We start from the raw sequence: 20,816 nt of genomic DNA, 5'->3' as shown, positions 1-20,816 counted from the left end.
TAAAGGGAAACTATTGGAACCACCATGTTAATAATTTTTTTCTTGGCTATGCTGACAAGCGGAAACATTTCATCATTCAGGTTCAAAGTCTGCTACTTCACAGTACATTTGCTTCATTTACTTGCAACCTAAGGTGTGAAAACCGCAGTGAGCAAATGAGGAAATGTTTGTGCATGTACATGTGCAGAAGCTTTTGGCCCCTGCTGACTTTTCTAACGCAGAATTCAAGCAGTAGGAACCTAAAATTAAGGAATCGCTCCTGCGCGGGCAATTTTTCGTGCTCAATCCTCTTCCCAACAAAAGTTTCGCCGGAGAAAGTAATAAAGTTTGCTTGAGCCAACGTTGGGTGGTCTCTGCAGTGTTATAATTATTTGCAAATGATGTGGGCCAGTAAAAAAATACGCTTTTAAACGTGAAATAATATAGTACGAATGTATTGTGAAAAATGCGCCCAACACGCAACACGGAGTTGTATGGCAATTTCATCAAGGTATATTTTCTTTTAAATTGAGTAATATGGAAACAGAGCACGCCGTTTATGGCCCATCTTTGATTGCTGGAATTGTGGCGTAACCAAAGACACAGGACGGCTCAAGCAACGTACACAGGCGCACTCCATTTTTTCGTTCGTAGTCTTTTGCTGCCCCATGATCAAGATAATAATCGCATACCAACCAGCGTAGCACTGTGTTTTATTGAACCAACGTTTGATCCATGCAAAATAGGTTGCCTAAATAATACCGTTACATAAAGAGCTTTAATGATTATTTAAATATAGAGAGCTTTATTAATACATCAATACACCGCACTGCAACCAATCAAGCCTGTCATGTATGAGACGTCTGTACAGCCGGCTCATCTCTCGCGCTCCCTACCCCATGCGCTAAGCTAACTAGCACCTCTGTAGCGATGGCCCCAATACAGCGTGATTGAATGTATATATATATATATATATATATATATATTGTCGCGAAGCACTTTCAGCACTAAGCGTTCGCGACTAGAACGTTGGAGCGGCGAGAGGTAGTGTAGCCGACCGAGCACCTGATGATGATGATGATGATGTCCTGGATGAGTTTGGCGCTTACCCACTCGCGGGGATTGGCCAAGAGTCGGGCAGACTTTGCTTATGTGTTCAGAAAAGGAGGTAAAAATCTAAAATTTTGTTACATGAATTTAAGCGAGGGAAAATCGAAATGGTTCAGTAGATTGTCATGCTACGTAGAGAAGAAAAAAAAATAAGTATCTTGAATATATCAATGAGGCAATAGAGGAGGAATGAATAGAATAATATGGTCATCAATGAAATCGGTTTGATTCAATAAGAAATTTTTCTAAGGCGAAGCAAACATTCCTGTGTGAGTGCCCAAGCACAGACGCTCCGAAAGACAGCAGTACCGGAGTGTTCAATGGCAGACCAAGCTGTCGCACTGTAATTTCTAATGTCATTTTCCTCATGGAGGAGAAACGCCGGCATTCCAGTAGGTAGTGCTCAATCGTCTCTAATGCATTGCAAAAATGGCACAATGGGGATATTGCCAGACCAGATCGGTGCATGTAAAAATTTAGAGATGGGACTCGACAACGTAGTCTCGTTAATGTAACCTCCGTTTGTCTTGTTTTGCAAAACTTCCTGCTCCAAGGGAATTGTAAGTGGCGTAGTTCCAATGATGATTTGAGGTTCGATTGAGATGTTAAAAGGATGTATCTTCTGAACCTGGCGGACGTGATAAAGCCCGTGGTTGGAAGAAGGGGAAGCACTGGGCCGCTGATAGAAGCCTTGGCCAAGCTGTCTGCCACCTCATTCAAAAATATGCCTTTGTGGCCAGGTACCCATATTAATCGTAAACTTCTCAAATGACTTGGAGCCAGTGAGTTCAAAGTTTTCAATATGTGTGTCTCGCCGGGAGCAGTAAGTGAGGTGCACAGCGACAAAGAATCTGTGATTATTACCGCCGTTGACCTGGAAGACTGTAGCTTTCGTAAAGCTAGGACAACAGCTAGGAATTCCGCTAGGTATATTGGAGTGAAGTCGGGAAGCCGAATAGAAAAAGACCAGTCCAATGATGATGAGAAGATTCCAACTCCTGCCTTTTCATCAATCTGCGAAGCATCCGTTGCTATAATTACGTTAGTGTGGAGTTGATTCAAGTGATCCTGGAGTAAGCCGTTAAGAATATGTGAGGGAAGCTGCTTTGCATTATTTGGGTATAGGTCATCATAAGTAATAACTAGTGAATTTGAGATTCTGTTTTCCGTGATTATATCATTTATATTTACGTCTAACGGATTCAATAATGATTGCGATACAATGACTTGTGGCGTGTGAAACCGTGGCCATCTGACTCCAAAAAATTGGACTCGTTGTTTGATGAAGATGGACTGAGACCGAGCACTTAAACATGGCTGTTCTTTCTCGTCGTCGTTGTCTCTCTCCTAGCCACAGCCCCGCTGCTCCCTATTTTACAGTACAGTTATCTCCCCCGCGGAGAAGGAAGCCGTCCCGGCGACCTACGGGTAGGACAGCACAGGCGGATCATAGTAGGGCTTGAGTCGCTGGGCATGCACAATGTCGCGTCCACGACGGCGATGATCCAAAGGTAGCTCGAGGGGTTCCACAGTATAGCTGACTGGAGACGTTTGTTTGATCACGCGGTATGGGCCTTGGTACTTCGACGCGAGTTTCGGTGGCAGTCCAGTGGTAGAGGCCGGAACCCAAAGCCACACTAGCGAGCCAGGAGCATAGGATACAGGAGCATTGGAACTTTCTCGATGGTGCTTCTGGCGTTGCTGATCTTCTGACGTAAATATACGGGAAAGCTTGCGACACTCTTCTGCGTGTGCAGCAGCTTCAGATAGGGTAGTTGTTTCCGTGGAGTCAGGGCGGTACGGAAGGATAGTATCCATTGTGGAAAAAGGTTCGCGTCCGTACAGGAGAAAGAAGGGCGAAAATCCCGTGGTAGTCTGCGTGGCGGTGTTGTATGCGTAGGTCAGAAAAGGTAGAACATGGTCCCATTTGGTTTGGTCGGATGCAACGTACATGGCCAGCATGTCACCAAGAGTGCGATTAAAGCGCTCGGTCATACCATTAGTCTGCGGATGATACGCAGTAGTGGTGCGATGAATGATGCGGCATTCTTTGAGGAGAGCCTCGATGACGTCGGAGAGGAAGACGCGGCCTCTGTCACTGAGTAATTCCCTGGGAGCTCCGTGGCGAAGGATGATGTTGCGCAGGAGAAACCAGGCGACGTCACGTGTAGAAGCGCTGGACAAAGGGGAAGTTTCCGCACAGCGCATAAGATGGTCGATGGCCACGATTACCCAGCGATTGCCATCTGATGTGGTTGGCAGAGGTCCATAAATGTCGATGCCTACTCAATCAAAAGCACGTGCTGGGCAAGGCAAAGGCTGCAATGGAGCGGTTGAACGACGAGCGGGATCTTTACGGCGTTGGCAAACCAGACAGGAGCGGACATAATAATGGATGAATCGATACATCCCCCGCCAGTAGTAACGAAGGCGTAGACGCGCGTATGTCTTCAGTACCCCCGCATGCGCGCACTGGGGATCGTCGTGGAACGCTGCGCAAATATCCGAACGCAGGTGTCGCGGGATGACAAGCAACCATTTGCGGCCGTCCGGGAGGTAGTTGCGACGGTACAGGAGCCCGTCGCGAATGGAGAAGTGATGTGCTTGGCGACGTAATGCGCGATTGTTAGTGGGTGTCGATAGGCTGGACAAAAAGCGCAGCATGGACACAATCCATGGGTCTTTCTTCTGCTCCAGAAGAATGTCCGTGGCAGCAAGGGAAGACTCGGACAAGGAGGCCTTCGCGAAGCTAGCTTCATCTGTTAGTGGCGAACGAGACAAGGCATCCGCATCCGAGTGTTTTCGGCCAGAACGATACAGCACGCGAATGTCGTACTCCTGCAGTCGATGGGCCCATCGAGCAAGACGACCGGACGGTTCTTTTAAGGACGACAGCCAGCACAGCGAATGGTGATCAGTTATGACGTCAAACGGGCGGCCATAAAGATACGGACGGAATTTGGTTATGGCCGAAATTATAGCGAGGCATTCCTTTTCTGTGACAGAATAGTTCGATTCAGGTTTAGTGAGTGCACGACTGGCGAATGCAACGACGTACTCATCGAAGCCAGCCTTTCTGTGAGCGAGAACGGCCCCAAGGCCAACGCCACTGGCATCCGTGTGTATTTCAGTTGGAGCACTGGGGTCGAAATGGCGCAGGATTGGCGGTGACGTCAAGAGACGACGCAGCTTTGTGAAGGCGGCATCGCAATCCGGTGACCAGGTTGAAAGGTTGGGGCCACCATGAAGAAGCTGCGTTAAAGGTGCTATTATAGTGGCAAAATTGCGGATGAAACGGCGAAAGTATGACGTTAATCCAATGAAGCTGCGCAGTTGTTTCAAGGTTGTTGGTCGGGGAAACTGGGCAACAGCTTGTAGTTTCGCCGGATCAGGGAGTACACCTTCTTTCGACACGACATGGCCGAGGATGACCAGCTTCCGGGCGGCGAAGTGACGCTTTTTCAAGTTAAGCTGGAGGCCAGCATCGGCGATGCACTGTAGGACGCGTTCAAGTCGAAGTAAGTGGGAAGGAAAGTCCGGTGAAAAGATAACGATGTCGTCAAGATAACACAGGCATATCTGCCATTTGAGGCCGCGCAAGATGTTGTCCATCATTCTTTCAAATGTGGCAGGCGCATTACACAGGCCAAATGGCATCACGGCGAATTCAAATAAACCGTCAGGTGTGATGAAGGCTGTTTTCGGACGGTCTGACTCAGCCACTGGCACTTGCCAGCACCCGGATCGTAAGTCTAAGGAGGAGTAGAATTCAGCGCCTTGGAGGCAGTCTAGCGCGTCGTCAATACGGGGTAGTGGATAAACGTCCTTGCGTGTGATCTAATTAAGTCGCCGGTAGTCCACGCAAAAGCGAATTGTGCCGTCTTTCTTTTTTACCAGCACTACAGGGGAAGCCCAGGGACTGTGTGAAGATTGTATGACACCGCGTTGGAGCATGTCTGCAACTTGCTCAGCGATCACGCTACGCTCCGTGGCGGATACACGATACGGCCTGTGGCGTAGAGGTGCATGGTTGCCGGTGTCGATGTGATGGACAACAGTGGAAGTACGGCCTAAGCGAGATTGTTGTAGGTCGAATGACGTGCGAAAGCGGTCGAGAAGATGGACGATCTGGGCGTGCTGCGCTGGAGTGAGGTTGGGTTCAATACTCTGGTAAAATGTTGGGTCACATGGCGGCGTGGGAGGAGAAACTTGAAGGGCCAGAGCGTCAACCGGAGGAGAATCCGGGTCGTCAGGCACATCGTAAAGGAAGCTTGGTTCGATTTCATCGGCATAACCAAGACACTCATTGTGGAGCAGCCTAGCAGGGCAAGGAAACAGGTTCGACACATAAAGTGCGCTCGAACCTTCTCGAATGGCAAGAAGGGCAAAAGGAAGCAAGAAAGGATGGCGGCGAGCAACAAGCTTAGACGGCGTGAGAAGAACTGTGGAGTCGGAAAACCCAACGCAGGAAACGGGTACAAGTGCGGCAGAGTATGGAGGAAGCTCGGTGTCGGTGGTGACGAACACACGACGGGAAGTGTCATCAGTATCTTCATAAACGTTGGTGCCGAATCGCGACAGCGCGAGTTCAGCACGGGCACAATCTATAACGGCATGATGAGAGGACAGAAAGTCCCATCCTAAAATCATGGCATGGGAACAGCGAGGCAGAACTACGAACTCAACATGGTATAAAGCGCCGCTTATAACAACACGCACGGTACACTTCCCTAAGGGTTCAATCGGCGCAGCGCTTGCTGTACGTAAGGAAATGGCAGAATATGGCGTCGCGACTTTTCTAAGGGTAAGACGAAGCTGATCCGAAATCACTGATATTGCTGCTCCCGTGTCTACAAGCGCATGAACGGCAATGTCTTCTGCATAAACTTCAAGGACGTTCGCAGGAAATAAATGAGGTCTTGAGGAGTTCGCTGAGATCGCAGTTCTTGCCTCCGGAACTGCGGTCCTTAGTTTTCCTCTCGGATAGCTTCAGGACGACGGATAAGCGGCGACAGAGAACGCCGACGGGGAGACGGAGACCGACGGGTATTGAAGGGTCGGGAAGGAGGAGGCGAGACTTCGAAGGGCTGAGCGGCAGTAGCAGAACGGGACGGAAAGTCGAAACCGTTACTGCGTGCCCTCGGAGAATCAGAAGGATACCATCCACGTCGGCGGCAAAGCCGTGAGACATGCCCAGGTAGGCCACACGAGTAACATATAGGCCGATTGTCATGGGTGCGCCATGGATTGAGAACAGCCAGCGGAGATTGTTGGAAATACTGCCGAGGTGGGCGCACGGGCTGCTGTGGCGGCCAGTAGCTGCTTGGTGGGGCAGAATATGTTGCAGCTGCTTGCAGAGGTGAAGGAAAGCCGCTGGTAAGTCTGGATTGATTATCTGCAGAAGGAGGCCTTGGATTAGCGACAACGGCAGCGTACGTAAGTGGCACAGGCGTAGGAGGTGGTTGATGAGCAAGTGGTACTGCGGTAGCGACTTGTTCTTGTATCATGTGACGGAGATCTGGAGACAAGCGCGGCTCTGAGGCTGGAGCGACAGGCAGAAGAGAGAGTTGGCGCGCCACTTCTCGTACAAATTGCTTGATTCTGTCGAAACATGCTGAACTGCAAGGAGTAGAAGTGAGACCATCACTCAGAGCTGAAAGCGCGACGTCCGGAGCGAGTGCTTGGCGCGTAGAAAGCCGTTGTTTGCGCAGCTCCTCATAGCTCTGGCAAAGCGTTATGATGTCGTTGACCGTTTGAGGATTCCTTGCCAAGAGCATTTGGAAGGCGTCATCGTCTATGCCTTTCAAGATGTTCCTAACCTTGGCATCTTCGGTCATATCTGGGTCTATACGCCGGCAGATGTCAACTACATCTTCAATGTAGCTCCTAAAAGTTTCGCCGTTTTGTTGGGCACGACAGCGAAGCTGTTGTTCAGCCCGAAGTTTGCGCACAGCAGGGCGACCGAATACTTCTTGAAGTGCCGTTCGGAATGCTGTCCAGGTGTAAAAGTCAGCCTCATGGTTGCGGAACCAAAGATGGGCGACCCCGGAAAGGTAGAACGGGACGTAGCCAAGCTTGTCAGCTTCAGACCATTTGTTGTGGGCACTCACTCGGTTGTATGATGACAACCAGTCCTCTACGTCATGATCGTCAGTGCCATTGAATATGGGAGGATCCCGTTGGCGAGGCGCACTAGGACAGACGACTGGAGGCGGCGCCAGGGGTGGCGTGGTAGGACTAGTCTCCTCAGGCATGGGAGATGTGACAGGGATCGTCCGGCTTCGGAGTTCCAGGTTGGCAATAAGTCCAGCACCTTCCACCAAATGTCGCGAAGCACTTTGAGCACTAAGCGTTCGCGACTAGAACGTTGGAGCGGCGAGAGGTAGTGTAGCCGACCGAGCACCTGATGATGATGATGATGTCCTGGTTGAGTTTGGCGCTTACCCACTCGCGGGGATTGGCCAAGAGTCGGGCAGACTTTGCTTATGTGTTCAGAAAAGGAGGTAAAAATCTAAAATTTTGTTACATGAATTTAGGCGAGGGAAAATCGAAACGGTTCAGTAGATTGTCATGCTACGTAGAGGAGAAAAAAAATTATCTTTAATATATCATTGAGGCAATAGACGAGGAATGAATAGAATAATATGGTCATCAATGAAATCGGTTTGATTCAATAAGAAATTTTTCTAAGGCGAAGCACACATTCCTGTGTGAGTGCCCAAGCACAGACGCTCCGAAAGACAGCAGTACCGGAGTGTTCAATGGCAGACCAAGCTGTCGCACTGTAATTTCTGATGTCATTTTCCTCATGGAGGAGAAACGCCAGCATTCCAGTAGGTAGTGCTCAATCGTCTCTAATGCATTGCAAAAATGGCACAATGGGGATATTGCCAGACCAGATCGGTGCATGTAAAAATTTAGAGATGGGACTCGACAACGTAGTCTCGTTAATGTAACCTGCGTTTGTCTTGTTTTGCAAAACTTCCTGCTCCAAGGGAATTGTAAGTGGCGTAGTTCCAATGATGATTTGAGGTTCGATTGAGATGTTAAAAGGATGTATCTTCTGAACCTGGCGGACGTGATAAAGCCCGTTGTTGGAAGAAGGGGAAGCACTGGGCCGCTGATAGAAGCCTTGGCCAAGCTGTCTGCCACCTCATTCATAAATATGCCTTTGTGGCCAGGTACCCATATTAATCGTAAACTTCTCAAATGACTTGGAGCCAGTGAGTTCAAAGTTTTCAATATGTGTGTCTCGCCGGGAGCAGTAAGTGAGGTGCACAGCGACAAATAATCTGTGATTATTACCGCCGTTGACCTGGAAGACTGTAGCTTTCGTAAAGCTAGGACAACAGCTAGGAATTCCGCTAGGTATATTGGAGTGAAGTCGGGAAGCCGAATAGAAAAAGACCAGTCCAATGATGATGAGAAGATTCCAACTCCTGCCTTTTCATCAATCTGCGAAGCATCTGTTGCTATAATGACGTTAGTGTGGAGTTGATTCAAGTGATCCTGGAGTAAGCCGTTAAGAATATGCGAGGGAAGCTGCTTTGCATTATTTGGGTATAGGTCATCATAAGTAATAACTAGTGAATTTGAGATGCTGTTTTCCGTGATTATATCATTTATATTTACGTCTAACGGATTCAATAATGATTGCGATACAATGACTTGTGGCGTGTGAAACCGTGGCCATCTGACTCCAAAAAATTGGACTCGTTGTTTGATGAAGATGGACTGAGACCTTCTTAGTGGGGATTCATAGAGCCTTATAAACGCTTGAACGGTGAGTATTTTAAATCTCATTTCAAGGGAAGGTATTCGTGCTTCCTTGTAGAGTACAGCGTTGGCTACAAATTTTGGAAGCCCCAGACATAAGCGAAGCGCTTCCCGTTCTAGCAAAACTAGTGGGCGTAGCTTGTAAGCCGCGGCGCCGGAGAATAATACACAACCGAACTCTAGTATAGGTCGAATGTACATGCGGTAAATCATTATGAGTGTGTCTCTGCGCATGCCCCATCGATAATTACTTATCCTTCGTAATATCCCCATTGCACGAGAAGCTTTTGAAGTTATATGTTCAATATGCGGATGTCAATCAAGATTACCATTATAAATAATTCCAAGGTACTTGACCTTTTCCACTTGTGGGATAGTGGAGTGACGGTATGAAAGGGATATAGTAACTGGGACTTGTAGGGGAAAGACAAGAACGGCACTCTTATTTACATCAAGGGACAAGCGAATACTGTCCAGCCATGCTTCTAGCTCGCATAAGTATTTCTGCAAGCATTCGTACAGTGACTGAATATCACTTGCTGATGCGAAAAACGCTATATCATCAGCGTAAACGTACGTGCTTACATTTTGATGATGAGGAATGGAGCTGAGTAGGATGTTAAACAGCAGCGGGGACAAAACTGCCCCTTGAGGTACCCCGCGTGTTTGTCTGAATTTTCCCGATGAAATTCCGGTTTGTGCACAGTAAAACTCCCTGCCCTGCAAGAACTCTGCAGTCCACGTCACGAAGTAGTCTGGCAATCCAATATCCTTCATCCTTTTTATTAATAAAGGGTATTCCACACTATCGTATGCTTTAGAAATGTCTAACGTGACTAGGGCAGCATATTGTTTTTGGTAACGAGCCAACTGAATTCGGCTTTCTAGGTCGATATGTGCGCACCAAATGGACATCCCTGGTCGAAAGCCAATTTGGCAGGGGCTCAATAATTCTCTTGTGGTTACAAACTGAACCATACGTGCGTTTAATAATCTTCCTATTAATTTTAAGAAATTGGATGTTAGAGAAATAAGCCGAATATTGTCTAGGACAAACCCTTTGGTTTGGTCTTTCAGCAGAGGAATCACCTTCGCAATTCTCCACACAGGAGGGAACCATGCATATTTTACTGTGTAATTTATGGTATCTAACAAGCCGTTAGGAGCGACTTCAAAGAGAAGTTTAATCATCTTGGTAGTGACTCCATCGTGACCTGGGGCTGCAGCTGGTAAACAGGAAACGGCTTGGGACAATTCTGACATGGAAAACTCTTCGAAATCTTCTGAAGTACTCTGCGCGTAAGGAGAGAAGGGAAGAGAGGTAGCGAAGCGGGTCTCTAACCCTTGCGCGATAACATTTAGAGAGTCAGCTTTCTCACTTGTGGTTAAAACTACCGACTCCCAGTTGAAGGGGCGTGGAATCATTTTTTGGGATCTTTAAAACCGAAGCAATGCACGCTTATTATTTGCTTTCGAAAGGAATTCGAAATGTCGGACATTGTAAGCGTCTTTTGCCTTACCTACCGTTCTTTTAAATGTTCCAGCAATAAATTTATAGTTTTTCCAGTTTTTCGGAGATTGGTTATGCATGAGTTGTTTCCATGCAGCCTTGCGTCGCTTGTAGTCCCGCGAGCAATCGTCATTCCACCAATTTGTAGAAGTAGTGTTTTTACATGCCTTTAACTGGAACTCTGATCTTTTGCGCGAAGTATCAATGATGGAGCAAATATCCTCGGCTTGCAATGGAGAATTTTCCATTGATTTGAAAGTAGTCCGCAGGCAATTTTTAAATGTACGGTAATCCACAAAAGAGTGGATTCGAGCCTGCACGGTGGACTGCGGAACTACCACTTCAAACACAACAGGCAAATGATCGCTTGTCGTCCCGACATTCACCGTTTCCCATGCGGATGTGGGAATACCTGGACCTGAAAATGTAAGATCCAGCACAGATATGAACTGTCCGCGAAGAAACGTAACTGATCCCAAATTTTGACACGAAAAGTTATTTGTGATTGCCCAGTCCCATAGACGCTTTCCGCACGAGTCTGTCCTGGATCCCCATGATGCATGATGAGAGTTGAAGTCACCTGCCAAAATTATATCTTTACCGCATTTCGCCATAACCGAGTCTAGTGGGTGTGTATCCTGCACACCCGAGGGAAAGTATATATTGACTAATGAAAAAGGCCTACTGCCAGGGAGAGTAATTTCTACGGCTAGAATTTCACATTCTGGAGACATCAGCTGGAATGATATATTTGCCCTGTGGCAAAACTTGCTTGAGACCATAATTAACAATCCCCCACCTCTAGATGGGCGATCTAGGCGAAAGGACCTAAAATTGCGCAGAGAAAATTGTTTTTCAGGGGATAACCAGGTTTCTTGCAGTAAAATTACATCTGGAGAAATTTGAGACGATAGAACGTTTAAATCTGCAGAAGCAGCGAATACTGATCTGCAGTTCCACAGCAATACCCTCATCTACCTTCCAGTGAAGAGAGCACAGCAGAGGCCACAGCCTCCTCCAATATGTTACCTTTCGGGTTGACTTCAGGGAGGATTTTCTTGGATTTACTAACTGAGTGGGAAGTGGTAGCCTCAAGGGGAGAACACCTCCTTTTATGTGCCCTCACGTCAATTTCCATGTTTGAGGTATCTGGATGATCAGGGTTGTCTGGGCTATTAGTTGCCTTGGTTGAGGTACCTGCGGCAGACCTGACTTGCTCTATATGGGTTGCGGACGCAATTGCTCCATTTTCCTGAGAGTGGGTTAAACAAGCATTCATGTCAGAGCATGATGGCAGGGCAGGAACACTCGGTAATAATTTTTCTAACTTTGAGGCAACCAGTCCATTGAAGCATTCTGTGACGCTTTCTACTATGCGCTCCATAATTTTAGCCATAGACTTTTCAATAGCTTGTGCGATTACCTCTGACAGGCTTCCACCAACGACAGCTTGGGTTCGTGCTGTCACACTCGCATAACCATGGGCTCTTTCTTTTACCGCCGCAATTGCCTCTTGACGTGAGCAGCGCCTTTTGTCCATAACCTCCATTATTTGGACTTCTTGAGTTCTCGCAGGGCAGTTTGAGCAATCAGCTTTGTGGTCTCCACCACAGAGGCAGCAAGAGTCCGACTCGGCTGAGCAATTACTAGCGGAATGGCTGCCGCCGCAGACGCAACAACGAAGGCTGGATTTGCAACCACTCATGCTGTGACCATAGCGCCAACAATTTCGACATTGTAATGGACGCGAGGCAAGCGGGTCCACTCTGAATATTAGAGGCCAGACTTTTATCTCTGAAGGGCAAGACGTACCTGCAAACGTGGCAATTACTGACTCAGTAGGGACGCGTGTATTGTCCACCATTCTATTGCACCGGTAAACCGCAATTACTCCAGCCGCGGAGAGCTTTTCTAGGGTCTCTGTCGGACTTAAGGAGGAGTCTACACCACGAACTATTCCCTTAGTGCAGGCAAGATGTGGGGGAATGAAGGGAGTAACTTGCATCGATCCAAATGATGAGCACTTAAGTAAGTCGTACACACACGCCTGGTCTGGCGAACGGCAAACAATCCCACCTCTGCCAAACTGTCGCACATCAGTGATGTGCAAGTAGTGATGCGTTGCCGCCTGAAGTTCCGCCTGCACTGCCTTCGGGTTGTTGAGCCGGATGGCTCCTCCATGCAGAGGCACCAGCGCCACAGGAATGCTGCTCGCCCCACTACGAAAGAAAGCTTCAAGAGGCATTTGATCAGGTGGTAGCGAGGCCGACCAGGGCGGAGATCGCCCCGTGCCGTCCCCTGGAGAACATTTAGACATTTGTGGCTCTATCTCCGTACCAGACAATGTAAATTTATCTTAAAACCCTGCTAGGTATCTACAAGGCTGGACTAAGTCCGAGCCTAAAGCCTGTTTCACATGATGCGATTTTCGTCGCACCGGAAGTGCGATTTCCGTCGTTTGTGATGAAAATCGCAGTCGCAGTGCGACCCCCCGATTTTCGGCTGCGACCAACCGGTTGGTCGCACAGTCGCACCGTCGCACCGATCGCTGCGATTTTCCGTCGAAATTGCGCGGAGAGCTGTCGACGGAGCTATTTCGCCGGTTTGTTGTGGGGGGAAAAAGGCGCCTCGCACGACAAGTGCAATGCGCGGAGACGTGGATCGTCGAATTCGGTACGTACGCGAAGAGAGAATAAAAAACTTGTACCGCAGGTTGCATTCTCCGATTGCTATGCGTTCGTTGATACGCTACACAGCAAATGAAGTGCATTTTCACGTTTGCTTCGTACGCCTTTGCGAGTTGTCAGTGCTAGGAAGTGTTCGATCCCCAGCAGACGACGAGGTCGTCACAATTTTCTTTTGTTGAGTAGCATGCAAAAATCGCGCTTACGGAGCAGCTTGAATTATTTCAACCTAGGCAAGGGCAAATGACAAGACAGCAAAGTACCCGAAGTTTCAACGTTGCGCTGAACGCGGTACCGTTCAGTTGCATTTTCTTGTCGGTTTTCAAGCACGAATTTCCCGATGCATCTTGAAAGCTTGTTTTGCCTTTTATTAATTTTGACAGAGCAGAAGTGTAGGCTATCGTAATGAATTTGCTACGATAGCATTAAATCCGTGGCTTGAATAAAATATTACATGCACGTTTAGTTGCACCTCTTCTCTGGAGAATTTTTTTTTCTTGCACAAAAGCCAATAAACATTGACTATAATGCGGACTTTGTATCCTTACTGCATCTGTATGAACACTTGCTCTGCAAGGTAATTAACTGTACAGCTAGTAGATTAAGTAAATACAGTGACAACGTACCCTCCTGCACAATTATGTAGAACTCGTGCAACAATGCGAAAAGCAGGCAAACGGCCTGTTCTTGTGGGGATAAAACAGTATAAAACGACACGCTGAAGAAAAGTAAATCAAAACTGCGCAGTGAATTCAGCCAGTACCAGCAGTTCTTGCACGTTCACAGCTGATCAAGTGTGCAGAAACATTCATGCCTTACATGTTTCTAGTAAGTTTCTAATAAGTTTGTGATCACATGTATTAGTGTGTAAACCCATATAACGATATCCGCTGCGATTACTATCTTTATAAGTAATGAAATACCATGCTACTTGCAAGAACATATATCACCTGAGGATTTTAGAACAAATTTCTGCATTTCAACTATACACAATATGTGGTTTATTCAATAAAAGAACACAAACTGGGCTTTTTTGCAATGACAAACTTATTCCAAACTTTACTTACATACAGGCAAGAAACAAAATTATAGACAGAAATATTGTTCTTCAATTTGTTCACCTGCCACTGTGGCTATAGCATTCTGCTGCTAACACAAGGCGAGGGATTGATATGCCAGCCATGGAAGTCGCATTTCGATGGGAGTCATAGGTGCGAAAAAAAGCTCTTGCACTTAGATTTAGTTCATCACCTTTTATTGAACCCTTACACTTCAAAATGCTATTGCATGGGGGGCATGCTTATGCAAAATCTCGCACCAATAGAAAGCAAAGCGCAGAATTGTAAAACAACCATCTTTCGTGATAATTCAAGTGTGTAAATATTCATTGCATCAATATGTATTCAACAGTACTGCACAAGTAAGCATGATCAGGTATAGCAAGTACTCTGTCAAGAAGCTGGTTCTACAGATGTATAAATGTCAAGGCATGAATGCTCATACTACATAGCACAAAGAAAACCTTTTTCAAGAGTTGTCCCTTCTGGCTGATATGAGTGGGCCATAAGCAGCAGAGACTTTATTGCAGGACATTGTGCAATACCGCCTATAAAAGAATGAACAGAGTGAAGAGGCTTTAAACCCTTTATTGACGAGTGTTGCCTACAGGCAACACACCAAGAAAGAATCTTTTTTCTTGTCGAGTTTAAGTATCGAGTACGAAGTTTCTAGCTAAATGTCTTCGGCCAACACTGAATGACAGGCAGCAAGCGTCATTTCTTGGTTTAGAGCAGGAACACTGGACGAGGAAGAAGTTTGGCACGCGACTTACTGTCTTGTGCAAGCAAGTTCAGAGGAGACAGGCCAATGCAACGTATGCAGCTGCAGTGGTGTCGCACATCTGATGTAAAGCAAATGAAATGGGCACCTGTGGTTCACATATGATAAGAGCTGTCTATACAAATTGAAAATAAAGCTACGTGGCTTCACTGGGGTGAAGCCCACGTCCAGTTTCCTGCCTGGGGTTTTCCCTCTATTGCTGAAAAATTTCTGCAAAATATTTTTTCTTTTTGTTGATTATGCTTACTCTTGACGTGTTTTGCCTATTTAGATAGAACAATAAACATGTTTTCTCGGTATTTATATGTCTCGTCATTAAAGGGTTAACAGCAGTACCTCATGCTGCTCTAATAAGAGGAACGATGAGCAAAAACATTTCTGGTAGAGCACTTAAACTAACTTTCTGAAAGACAGAAAATTCCAGGTGAGAGTTGGAGGTACGTTTAGCCCACACACACCAACAACACGGGCATACTACAAGAAACACTACAGCCTATGGTGTATTACAGTCTGTGGGAACGCTATCTTATACAGAAATCAAGAATGATGCAACAAGCCCTCGACAACACTGCAGACTTTCTTGGCTAGTCTGGCCTCTCGCTTTCTGATAAGTCAGCTCATATCGACGTCAGAAAAAAAAGAAAGACTAGAATCAAGAACTACCCAGATTGCACATTGTGATCCACATAGCTGGACAAATATGCCCGCAAGTCAACATCCACAAATCCTCAGCTAGTGTAAGCCCATGACGGCAGAGCCAGCAGTGGGTGAAACAATTATGCAATGCCTGGACGCAACTTCCACACCTGGTGAAAAGAACAATCTCGAAATAACGGGGGTGGGCGAGCGGATACTATAGTAAATCGCAGATGCTGTGCTTGTGTCCAAGGTATGGTACGGTATGAATTACCAGCAGCACACAAAAAAGACAACTCATCGAATAAAGGCATCGGGTAGTAATAACAGGTCTTTCTAACTGTACCATGCTTGAAGACCTCTATGAGAAAGAGCTAACGAACAAGCACCTAGACAGAGTAGAGTTGCAGCCTGCAGCACAAATTCTTTGTCTCAAGAGCTCAGAACCTCATCCCAAGATACTATGCCAGCTAGCATATGAGATGCAAAGACGACTACCCCTCCTTTCAGAAACACAACCTCGGGAGTACCTGAACTTGAAACACAACAGGCCCATACCATGGAATATGGGGGCAACCAATTAGGCCAGGAGACTATATGCAACTGCCAAACACACAAAGGAGGTTGCTAGTCATGAAGATACAAGCAAACATAAGGCACATATAGTAGTACACTGATCTGGCAATAGCAGTGTAACAGTAGTATGACACTACATAAAACTAAACCCCATATAAGTGAGTACCATTCCAGGTCATCCTACACCTAGAAAAGCTGAACGGAAAGCAATCAAAGCAGCACTTGTAATGCAGATTACACCCTGCACAACACCCTGCATGGATTCACCAGAAACTGTCTGGGCCTGCACATCACACAAGATTGTCAGGAAAATCAGGAGATTAACACGCGACTTGCCAGCACATGGCCAGAAATTAAATTACAGGATACATAGCCATGCAGATATTCCAGGACACAAGCGGGCTTATAAGCCTGACATAATAACTGAAAACTAGATGAGTTTGTGTGTATTCATTATTAACTAAAGTGCAACAGATAGACAACACACAAGAACAAAGCGCTCTGTGTGTTCACTTCGTTCCTGTCCATCGCATTTCTGTTGCAGTATAGTTAATGAATTCATAAGGCTGCGCAGGAGAAGAATGATACCTCTGCCAAAGGGCCCGATCTCGCATCCAAATCCACGCGTGTGCACACACACACACACACACACACACACACACACACACACACACACACACACACACACACACACACACACACACACACACACACACACACACACACACACACACACACACACACACACACACACACACACACACAAATGTTGCAAGAGTGCATAGCATGAAGCAGTATCAACAGGATGACACTAGATATGGATGAGGACTAACTTTCAACTGAGGTTCATTTGTAAAAATGTGGCGAGTTGTAAAAGGGCGATGAGCAAAACGAGAACAAGGTGAAGGCAGGACCCAACGTTTCGACAAGTGGGCTTGTCTTCTTCAAGGTCCACGTGTGGAAACATTGGCTCCTACTTTCACCTTTTTCTCATGTTGCTCATCGTCTTGAATTTCCATCTCCTGCCTTCCCCGAGTTTTCCCCAGAAAAAGAAAGACATCTTTGAAGGATAGATAAAAATTGGTGCTTGATGCAGCCGAACATAAATAAAAATGCGACAGAAAGAAAATAGAGAAAAATTCCAAGTGCAGGAAAAAATAATTACAATTGCCAATCCTGCATGCCAGCACCTTTCAAGAAACACTGTTGTTATTCCAATAGACAGACTGACAGCTTGCTTATGCAATGCAAGCACATTCTTCCAGTTCCATGCCATTGGGAAAAAAATGAGTTTCCTGGAAGGTAGCCACTTGCACACTTGGTGATCACTGTTTTTTTCCCTGGACTTGTATATCTATATGTATTTTCCCCCTTTCCTGCTTTTATGTTTGGTTTCATCAAGCACTAGTCTTTATCAGGTTTTATTGCTGTACTACTTTGTGGCAACCTTTATAGATCACTGCATTTTCACAATAAACCTTTTTAATGAAAAGTTAGCGTACCCTGTTCTTACGGCTTCACACCATACATTCTTGCTACATCGGCCAAATAAAAGATTTTACAGGGTATCATGAGGGCCATTAAAGTGACTTGCTGCAGTCTAAAAAAAACGAATAACCTGGCTGCAAATGGCACCAAAGAACACATAGGACAAACAAGAAAACCGTGATGATCTAACAGTCAAAATTTTAATGTATACACCAAGTAAATGCTCGCTGACAAGCAATAGGCTGAACATACACAAAAAGGAGAAGCAAAAATTCTTCTGCATTTCCTGATGGGAAATGCATCCATTTCTAACGGAGGCCGGGATGACAAGATTAACCCAGCATTTTTAGATCTACAGCTTCTGTAATTTCTCTAGGCAGCCGATCTGCACAGAATGCTTGCTTCTTCCTCTACAATGCATGCTCAGATGTGGAGAGTGCATTGTAGAGGAAGAAGCTAGCATTCTGTGGAGATCGGCTGCCTAGAGAAATTATGGATGCTGTAGATGCAAATACACTGGGAGAATCTTGTGTCAGCATGGCCGCTCTTAACGCTTTCAGAGATGGATGCGTTTCCTGTTGGGATCTGTATGGACACGCATCAGATCTTGCTTCTGCTTTTTGTGTAAATTCGATTTATTGCTTGTCGACCAGCATTTACTCGGCATGGTCAATAAAGTTTCATTTGTTAGTACACCTCATGAGATTATCTTGGTATCTAGCAGAAAGGTGTTCATTCTTTTTAGAGTGACGCTGTATATGCCTAGGCGAAACACTCATGGTCCGATCACAAGAACCCTAGCGTAGGGGTATGAGCCATTGTTTTGGGGGTTGTGAGCCATTGTTCGTCTTACATGAGGGACGGAGACATTTCTTGTTGGGTAGACATAGAAATGCTTATGCATCTAACACATAAACATTTATCTACGCATTATTGCAAGGAAGGGACGCAGAGTGGGACGGGGTTAAGACAAGATCATGATGTCATAATTATCTTGCAGCAAAGGTGTGGCGGGCCATTGGCTACACCGATAGTGACGTCATTTCTCTCTAGCAGCAGAGCACGCGTGCAGAAGTCTCTCTCAGACTTCCCTATAGGTTCAAAAATGTGTCCCTGTATTTAATTAAATGAAATGTGCAGCCCCGGTGTGTCACTTGGTAACTACAGTGCATAACAGAGTCACAAACATGATTAACGCATTACAAAACACAAATGCGTAACATAATTCAGAAAGACTTCGATGGACCACCTGGATTAACACAATGAACCGCTGCTCATTGCACTTTCGAAGATGGTGATCTTGCAAAGTGCAATGTGCGGCATTCCAAATAAACAATGTGATAAACCCAAGCCAAACATGTGCATAACCTCATTAAGAAACACAGACATAACCAATAATATAGAAAGACTTGAATAAGCCATTGGAATTAACCCAGTGATAAAAACCTGGGCTGCACATTTCAGCTTCGCTGGTTTACCGTCTGTACAGGGTGCATGGGCAGTAACTTTTTCTGTTAATTGTTTGTTAAGTATTGTATAATGTTGTGCCAGTAAAACACATTGGGCTAGTTGGTGCAATGTAGTGGTACTGCTTTTTTTGCTGGTTTTTTTCTTAATGTTGTGCCCTTCTTCCTTTTGTAACAACTTTTTTATTCCCCCTTGCATAATGCTCCAACCTTGCAGCCTGCGAGGTATATAAATAAATAAGTACATAAGCACGTCATTCATTCATCTGCATATAACTCGCACCATTCCTTGCTCAACAAACGTCACTGTGTTGATGTCTCGCAGCGTGCATCTACATTAACTGCCGTTTGCATTTCGGTATGGTTTGTGAACAGTTACTGTAATGCATAAAGATTACATGACATTAAGGTTGTGACCTATGCGGTGCATAAGCAAACCTTGCAAAAGATGACTTGTTGGATTGTTGAAAATAAGACAAATTGTATATATCGCAGTTACTTTAACAGCATTTAATTGACCACTTGACAAAAACTTCACTTCGCATAGATTCCAACGTGTACACTGAATCTGCAGTTTTCTTTTTTGCTCATTAATGCAGTCGTTACTGCATGGCCACATTGTAGATTTGAAAACAAAGTGAAATAAATTTGTTTGTTGCAATATAACAATATGTGTAGATCACTGCGATTGTAACCCTAGAACTTAATAAAAACATGCACACTATAGGATGCAGACAAATGCTCAGGACAAACTCCAGAATGTTTACATCCTGATACTTATGAAAGTGAACGGTTTCATTCCATGGCTGTCAATGAGAGGGAGAGAGAAAACTTAATTGTGTTCGTGGAACAAAAACGCATTGATAAGCTTAGACATATAGTAATTGCTTAACACTTTCGAAATGAATAATTATAGCTTGCTATCGACATTGAAGCAGCCATTCGACAGCAAGAAAATTTGGAGGACGCTTAAGCTTCGCCTTCAAGAGTGGGACGCGACAGCGTTCCCGTCGACCCGCCAAGGGGTATAAGACAATGCGCTACGGCACAGCGATCACTTACGATGCGCGCCGCATCGGACTTAGCGCCCACCTATCACGCGGTGAGCGTCGAGCAACGCAGCGTTCGGCGCGGCAACGAAACGTGCGCCTGAGCGAACGGAACGAACCAAAGAACTCGGTGTCTCGGAGGGGAAACGATCTACGCCAGCCAAACGTCGTGATCGGCACGGGCAGAGAGATAGATAGTAATCTAAACCGGGAGCACGGCGAAGCGTCGTCAGGGGAGAGGGAGTCCCGCGACGCGCCTGGCAGCGGTCCCAATGCGCGCGCGGCGCGCCTCCTGTCGGGGCAGCGCCGTACATTGAGAGGAGGGGGTCTTCTGTGTTTGCCGCAAGATGGCTCTGCGTGTGCGGAAAGCGCAGAAGAAATGCAGCGGAAACGCACTTCGCAACTCGTGTAATTGTGACTTCTGTACGTTACATGTTCATAATTACCGATATACACCGCAGTATAACTTTCCACGGCTCGTTTCGAAGGCAACACCGCATTCACTAGAGGCGCGTTTGCACCGCTTGGAAGCATCGAACTCGTGGCTGAGTGGTAGCGTCTCCGTCTCACACTCCGGAGACCCTGGTTCGATTCCCACCGGGCCAATCTTGGAAGTTGCTTTTTATTTATGAAGCGCCTGCCGTGATTTATCGCTCACGGTCAACGCCGCAAACGCCGACACCGACGCCGACGACAATGGCTT

General features: G+C 46.2%; 1 protein-coding gene across 1 annotated transcript in view; it reads left to right on the top strand.

Moving 5' to 3' along the window:
* The window catches only part of LOC139060478 (probable thiopurine S-methyltransferase), a 51,426-nt gene that overhangs the window by 315 nt on the left and 30,295 nt on the right, over positions 1 to 20,816 (top strand). The gene's annotated exons all lie outside the window — the stretch shown is intronic.

The sequence above is a fragment of the Dermacentor albipictus genome, chromosome 5 (assembly GCF_038994185.2).
Source record: "Dermacentor albipictus isolate Rhodes 1998 colony chromosome 5, USDA_Dalb.pri_finalv2, whole genome shotgun sequence".
In the NCBI taxonomy this organism is placed as follows: domain Eukaryota; kingdom Metazoa; phylum Arthropoda; class Arachnida; order Ixodida; family Ixodidae; genus Dermacentor; species Dermacentor albipictus.
The sequence above is the reverse complement of the archived record's forward strand: the minus strand, read 5'-3'. Positions and strand labels throughout refer to the sequence as shown.